We start from the raw sequence: 8,036 nt of genomic DNA, 5'->3' as shown, positions 1-8,036 counted from the left end.
GACCATTCGCCAGCTGTTTTTATCGTGGGAGTTGGGTGTTTTACATGGCGCAGCTCCTAGCCTCTCTCCAGTCACAGGATTGGTGAATGGCTGGCGCCGATTTTTTTAATGTAAAACTCCACAGATCCTCCGTACATTGGCTCAAAAATGGTGAATACAGCCGTTGTCTCTTGGATGAATCATTAAACTGAACTGTCAGCAGGCTTTCTCCTGCAATTTCAAGGGTCGAGCTTGAATCTACACACTTTTGATTCAGAGGCACTGAGCCAAGATAACAGATTGGTGTTTCTTTTTATTACTCCTCAGGGCTCCTAGTATCATTGACAGAAGTTTTTGTTTAGTTTTTTGACCATCTGGTGGATATGACACAATTCACATTTAAACTTCCATTGCCATGTGTAAAATTGTTTGACCTCTTTTGTCACATCTCACGATGCTCGCAGTAAACAGCAATGAAACTCCCATTTAATCAAATAATCACTGCAATGGTTGAAACTGCACTGAACCCATAACTTCTACCTTATAATAGTTGGGGTGAACAATTGAATTTGTGCAACAGAGTATGGTCCAGACCTAATGCTGAGCCAAGAGCTTCCGTATTTCTGGATTGTCCACATGCAGACATAGATCTCGCATGGATACTGCTGGGATATAATCTTGCTAAATATGTTACTTAATTGGCAGTATTTAACGGTTTTGTTTACGACATGCCTGCCTGGTTTACATAGAGAAATTTGCAACCTATTTACAGAGGAGATGCAGTGAGGTAATCAGGAAAGGTAAGTGGTAAGTCTAATTCTGCTGTTTTTCAGTTAAAAGTGCAGTGTGTAGCTTAGTGTCTGATTGGCTGAAGCTGCCCCCACCCTAATTGCTGAGAGGCAGTATCTGTCAGTCACCTGAGGCCTGTTTAGTGGCACAAGGGTGTACATTGTATTCCACTCTTGGAAGATTAAGTCGTGTAAGTCACCCTGGTTAGCTGAGGACTGTATAAAAGACAGACAGAAAGAGCACTCAGTAAGCTTTGCGCAGGTCAAGGAGACACATCCAGAGTGGGAATTGGAACTTGGTAATTTGGTGCAGTGAGGTAATTCAGTGCAGAGTGGGAGAAGGTGATTTTTCCCTACCGTTTTGTCCTCTTTCTTCTGGCCTGTAAGAGAAGCAGAGAGCATCCTGGGAAGGTAAGTGATTTTTTTTTCTTTTTAAAATTTAATTTATTTTTAATTTTTATTACCTTTTCAAATTGTGTGGGGGGAAAACTGAAGTGACATCACAGTAAAGCTGTGACTTGATTGGCTGGTTGGGAATCTACACTAAATTTAAAAATTAAACATTGTTAAACTAATTAAACATAATTATTTAATTACTTAATTATAATTTAGAGGGGTATCTAAGCCAGAGATCGGAGAGTACTGTATTTAGCTTGCACATTTATAGTAGAAATCTAGTGCTAGGAAACAGATAGTTAACAGTAACATTAAAAAAAAATTTAAATTTAATTTACTAATTAATTAACGCAATGTCATTTAGAGGGGTGCAGTGCTCTGACTGTGAGATGTGGCAGGGCCGGGAGGCTTCCAGCATCCCGGGTGGCTTCAACTGCAGAAAGTGCACCCAACTAGAGCTCCTCAGAAACTGCATGGTTCGGTTGGAGCAGCAGTTGCATGCACTTAGGAGCATGCAGATGGCAGAAAGCATCATAGATAGCAGTTATATAAATGTGGTCACACCCAAGGCACAGGCAGAGAAATGGGTGACCACCAGAAGGGGCAGGCAGTCAGTGCAGGAATCCCCTGTGGTTGTCCCCCTCTCGAACAGGTATACATACCCCTTTGGATACTGTCGGGGGGGTAGCCTATCAGGGGAAAACAACAGCAGCCAGAGAAGTGGCACCATGGCTGGCTCTGATGTTCAGCAGGGAGGGTCAAAGCGCTGAAGAGCAATAGTCATAGGGGACACTATAGTCAGGGCCATAGATAGGCGCTTCTGTGGACATGAAAGAGACTCCAGGATGGTATGTTGCCTCCCTGGTGCCAGGGTCCAGGATGTCTCAGAACGGGTGGCGGGCATCCTGAAGGGGAGGGCAAACAGGCAGAGGTTGTTGTACACATTGGTACTAACAACATAGGCAGGAAGGGGCATGAGGTCCTGCAGCAGGAGTTCAGGGAGCTAGGCAGAAAGTTAAAAGACAGGACCTCTAGGGTTGTAATCTCAGGATTACACCCTGTGCCATGTGCCAATGAGGCTAGAAATAGGAAAACAGAGCAGCTAAATACATGGCTAAACAGCTGGTGTAGGAGGGAGGGTTTCCGTTATCTGGACCACTGGGAGCTCTTCCGGGGCAGGTGTGACCTGTATAAGAAGGACGGGTTGCATCTAAACTGGAGAGGCATACATATCCTGGCCGGGAGATTTGCTAGTGTCACACGGGAGGGTTTAAACTAGTATGGCAAGGGGGTGGGTACCGGAGCAATAGGTCAGAAGGTGAAAGCATTGAGGGAGAACTAGGGAATAGGGCCAGTATGGCTCTGAGGAAGAGCAGACAGGGAGATGTTGCTGAAAACAGCTGGCCTGGTGGCCTGAAGTGCATATGTTTTAATGCAAAAGTATTACGGGTAAGGCAAATGAACTTAGAGCTTGGATTAGTACTTGGAACTATGATGTTGTTGCCATATACAGAGACTTGGTTGAGGGAAGGACAGGATTGGCAGCTAAACGTTCCAGGATTCAGATGTTTCAGGTGGGATAGAGGGGGATGTAAAACGGGTGGCAGAGTTGCGCAACTGGTTAGGGAGAATATCACAGCTGTACTACGGGAGGACACCTCAGAGGGCAGCGAGGCTATATGGGTAGAGATCAGGAATAAGAAGGGTGCAGTCACAATGTTGGGGGTTTACTACAGGCCTCCCAAAAGCCAGCGGGTGATAGAGGAGCAGATAGGTAGACAGATTTTGGAAACAAGTAAAAACAACAGGGTTGTTGTGATGGGAGACTTCAACTTCCCCAATATTGACTGGGACTCACTTAGTGCTAGAGGCTTAGACGGGGCAGAGTTTGTAAGGAGCATCCAGGAGGGCTTCTTAAAACAATATGTCGATAGTCCAACTAGGGAAGGGGCTGTACTGGACCTGGTATTGGGGAATGAGCCCGGCCAGGTGGTAGAAGTTTCAGTCAGGGAGCATTTCGGGAACAGTGACCACAATTCAGTAAGTTTTAAAGTGCTGGTGGACAAGGATAAGAGTGGTCCTAGGGTGAATGTCCTAAATTGGGGAAAAGCTAATTATAACAATATTAGGCGGGAACTGAAGAACCTAGATTGGGGTTGGATGTTTGAGGGTAAATCAACATCTGATATGTAGGAGGCTTTCAAATGTCAGTTGAAAGGAATTCAGGATCGGCATGTTCCTGTACAGAAGAAAGATAAATACGGCAAATTTCGGGAACCTTGGATAACGAGAGATATTGTAGGCCTCGTCAAAAAGAAAAAGGAGGCATTTGTCAGGGCTAGAAGGCTGGGAACAGACAAAGCCTGTGTGGAATATAAGGAAAGTAGGAAGGAACTTAAGCAAGGAGTCAGGAGGGCTAGAACGGGTCACGAAAAGTAAATGGCAAACAGAGGTTAAGGAAAACCCCAAGGCTTTCTACACGTACATAAAAAGCAAGAGGGTAGCCAGGGAAAGGGTTGGCCCACTGAAGGATAGGCAAGGGAATCTATGTGTGGAGCCAGAGGAAATGGGCGAGGTACTAAATGAATACTTTGCATCAGTATTCACCAAAGAGAAGGAATTGCTGGATGTTTTGCCTGGAGAAGGGTGTGTTGATAGCCTGGGTCACATTGAGATCCAAAAAGACGAAGTGTCGGGTGTCTTGAAAAATATTAAGGTAGATATGTCCCCAGGGCCTGATGGGATCTACCCCAGAATACTGAAGGAGGCTAGAGAGGAAATTGCTGAGGCCTTGACAGAAATCTTTGGATCCTCACTGTCTTCAGGTGATGTCCCGGAAGACTGGAGAATAGCCAATGTTGTTCCTTTGTTTAAGAAGGGTAGCAAGGATAATCCAGGGAACTACAAGCCGGTGAGCCTTACGTCAGTGGTAGGGAAATTACTGGAGAGAATTATTCGAGACAGGATCTACTCCCATTTGGAAGCAAATGGACGTATTAGCGAGAGGCAGCATGGTTTTGTGAAGGGGAGGTCATGTCTCACTAACTTGATAGAGTTTTTCGAAGAGGTCACAAAGATGATTGATGCAGGTAGGGAGGTGGATGTTGTCAATATGGACTTCTGTAAGGCCTTTGACAAGGTCCCTCATGGTAGACTGGTACAAAAGGTGAAGTCACACGGGATCAGGGGTGTGCTGGCAAGATGGATACAGAACTGGCTAGGTCACAGAAGGCAGAGAGTAGCAATGGAAGGGTGTTTTTCTAATTGGAGGGCTGTGACTCGTGGTGTTCCGCAGGGATCAGGGCTGGGACCTTTGCTGTTCGTAGTATATATAAATGATTTGGAGGAAAATGTAACTGGTCTGATTAGTAAGTTTGCAGACGACACAAAGGTTGGTGGAATTGCGGATAGCGATGAGGACTGTCAGAGGATACAGCAGGATTTAGATTGTTTGGAGACTTGGGCGGAGAGATGGCAGATGGAGTTTAATCCGGACAAATGTGAGGTAATGCATTTTGGAAGGTCTAATGCAGGTAGGGAATATGCAGTGAATGGCAGAACCCTCAAGAGTATTGAAAGTCAGAGAGATCTAGGTGTACAGGTCCACAGGGCACTGAAAGAGGCAACACAGGTGGAGAAGGTAGTCAAGAAGGCATAAGGTATGCTTGCCTTCATTGGCCGGGGCATTGAGTATAAGAATTGGCAAGTCATGTTGCAGCTGTATAGGACTTTAGTTAGGCCACACTTGGAGTATAATGTTCAATTCTGGTCGCCACACTACCAGAAGGATGTGGAGGCTTTAGAGAGGGTGCAGAAGAGATTTACCAGAATGTTGCCTGGTATGAAGGGCATTAGCTACGAGGAGCGGTTGAATAAACTCGGTTTGTTCTCACTGGAACGACGGAGGTTGAGGGGTGACCTATTAGAGGTCTACAAAATTATGAGGGGCATAGACAGAGTGGATAGTCAGAGGCATTTTCCCAGGGTAGAGTGGTCAATTACTAGGGGGCATAGGTTTAGGGTGCGAGGGGCAAGGTTTAGAGGAGATGTACGGAAGCAGGTTTTTTACACAGGGTAGTGTGTGCCTGGAACTCGCTACCGGAGGAGGTGGTGGAAGCAGGGAGGATAGTGGCGTTTAGGGGGCATCTTGACAAACACATGAACAGGATGGGAATAGAGGGATACGGACCCAGGAAGTGTAGAAGATTTTAGTTTAGACGGGCAGCATGGTCGGCGCAGGCTCGGAGGGTCGAAGGGCCTGTTCCTGTGCTGTACATTTCTTTGTTCTTTGTTCTTTGAGATGGATGCTGTGTTATTATTTATTTAACTCATGCGGGTTTGGCCTTATGTTTAAAAATATGTAATTAATAAGTAGATTCCTGTCCTTCGCAAACAAGACAGTGCTGCTCCAAGATCATCAGTCACAACACTTATTCATCCCTCTGTTCTTGCTGAGCTCTCAGTGCTCATAAATAATATTGTCGGAGTAAGGCAAATCAAAAACCCAAACTGCCTGAGTACGGAAACTGGCCATTCAGCCCATCGCGCCTGCATGGACTCTGAGGAGATACCCAATTTCCCGCTCCCCTGCTCTTTCCCTATATTGTTTTGTTTCTGTGAGTCCTCTTGTGAGTCTGCTCCAGCACACCTCTCTGTGTTAGATATTATTGGACCCAGGTCCACCCATTTCAGCAGTCTATGTTCCCCTGAACACGATCCTTCTCATTGCTCACTACATTTCTGAATTTTGTGTCGTCTGCAAATTTAGAAATGATCCAAGTCCAAATCATTGATATGGATCAAGGAGATCGGCCACAATTTAATTGAATGGCGGAGCAGGCTCGAGGGGCTGAGTGACCATCTCCTGCTCCCAATTGATCTGTTTGTATGTAACAGTGCTCTGAACACCAATCCCTGGAGAACAGACCCAAAGGGAATTCAAAATAATGATATTAATAATAATAATCTTTATTATTGTCACAAGTAGGCTTACAACAACACTGCAATGAAGTTACTGTGAAAACCCCTAGTTGCCATATTCCGGCGCCTGTTCAGGTACACAGAGGGAGAATTCAGAATGTCCAATTCACCTAACAGCACATCTTTCAGGACTTGTGGGAGGAAACTGGAGCACCCGGAGGAAACCCACTCAAACACGGGGAGAACGTGCAGAGTCCTCACAGACAATGACCCAAGTGGGAATCAAACCTGGGACCCTGGCGCTGTGAAGCAACAGTGCTAACCACTGCCCTACCGTGCTGCCTAAATAAGCTTGTATTGTTAATGTGATGCCGCGGAACTAGTTCAATGTATCTATCCACAAGTGGGACGATATAATAGGCACTTTGTAACAAAAACTTGGGCTGGATTCTTCCAAAATAGGGCTATGTCCCCACACCGGCGTAAAAACACTGGCATTGCACTCCGGAGTTTCCTCAAAAAAAACCAACCAATTCACTTACCATCAGGGGGCTGGCAGGGACCCGAAGTAATTCACGCAGCTTTAGCTGTGGATACGGGCCCTCGCACTTCCAGTTTTGAGTCCGCGCATGCGCACGGCGGCGGCCTCCAGTGGTCACGCCGAGCGCCATGGTGGACTCAGACCGCGGAGGCAACTCTGAAATGTAGGCCCCCATGATCGGCCACGCGGCCTTGCATCGGAATGGCCTGATATGTTCCCCGGCTGCCCAAAAGGCACCCCCCCGGGGCCGCGGACTGAGCTCGCAAGCGCCACGGGCAGTTCCCGAATGGCAGCAGGTGATTAGAACCATGCTGTCGGGAACTTGGCTGGCTTGGAGCAGAGGATCATGAAAATATTGATTCTCAGGTCCCGGAGAAGGGCTGGAGCGGCGCCAGGCCCGATTTCAGCGTGAAAGTTGATTCTCCGCCCCCGCGCCAAACATGATTTTGGCACGTGGCTGCGGAGAATCCAGCCCATATTTAAATTGGACTATTTATCGCATTAATAAGAACAGCTGTATTTCAGTGTGTTTCTGTGAGAGTCTTTTATTGAACTGATCTTAAGATAATAATAATCTTTATTATTGTTACAGGTAGACTTACACAAACACTGCTATGAGGTCGGTGTGAAAATCCCCTAGCCGCTACACCACAGTGCCTGTTCGGGTACACTAAGGGAGAATGCAGAATGTCCAATTCACCTAACAAGCACGCCTTTCGGGACTTGTGGGAGGAACCAGGAGCGCCCGGAGGAAACCCATGCAGACACGGGGGAGAACATGCAGACTCTGCACAGGCAGTGAACCAGCCAGGAATCAAACCTGGGACCCTGGCGCTGTGAAGCAACAGTGTTAACCTGTTGGCAGAGTCATGTGACTATGGCAAGCCAGTGAGTACAGCATTGCATTTCCAAAACCCAAGGATTTGGTTCTTCTGCCCCACGCGCCACAATATCGCCACGGGCAGGACACGGACCATGTAAAAATCGATTGACCTCGGGCAGGAATTTACAGTCGTTGGATGGATGCATCCAGAGGATCCTGGCCCAAATGTTATATATTTGGGTTATTGTAGTTGTGCGCAAAGTCTCTTTAAGAATGGAGTCACATGACACGCGTGACATCACCGGCCAATTCACAGGCTTTTGTTTGATCAAGGACCAACCATTGTAGTCAATAAACCTCTGTTTATCTTGTATTAAACCCATGAGCTTCGGCAATCTATTTCTTTTGTACTGTTAGTCTAAAGATACAACAGTTTATGAAAAGAAAGCTGGTGGTGAGAAACAGATCAGAAGAAAAGAAAACATTTTTAAACTGTTGGAGTTGGACAGCTTCAACAGATCAATTGATCAGCAGATTAACAGAAGGTAAGGAATCACACCTGACATCAGAACCGGGAAGGTTTTGGGAC

The 8,036-nt window shown here is 46.4% G+C and overlaps 1 long non-coding RNA gene across 1 annotated transcript; it reads left to right on the top strand.

Annotated features, from left to right (window-relative positions):
• Positions 1-622: 622 nt before the first annotated feature.
• Positions 623-7,825, top strand: LOC140393572 (uncharacterized). Its single transcript, XR_011935670.1, has 2 exons — positions 623-1,178; positions 7,217-7,825. It is a non-coding gene; the product is annotated as an uncharacterized lncRNA (long non-coding RNA).
• Positions 7,826-8,036: the final 211 nt, after the last annotated feature.

The sequence above is a fragment of the Scyliorhinus torazame genome, chromosome 17 (genome assembly GCF_047496885.1).
Source record: "Scyliorhinus torazame isolate Kashiwa2021f chromosome 17, sScyTor2.1, whole genome shotgun sequence".
Taxonomy (NCBI): Eukaryota; Metazoa; Chordata; class Chondrichthyes; order Carcharhiniformes; family Scyliorhinidae; genus Scyliorhinus; species Scyliorhinus torazame.
This window is presented reverse-complemented; position numbering and strand designations above follow the sequence as displayed.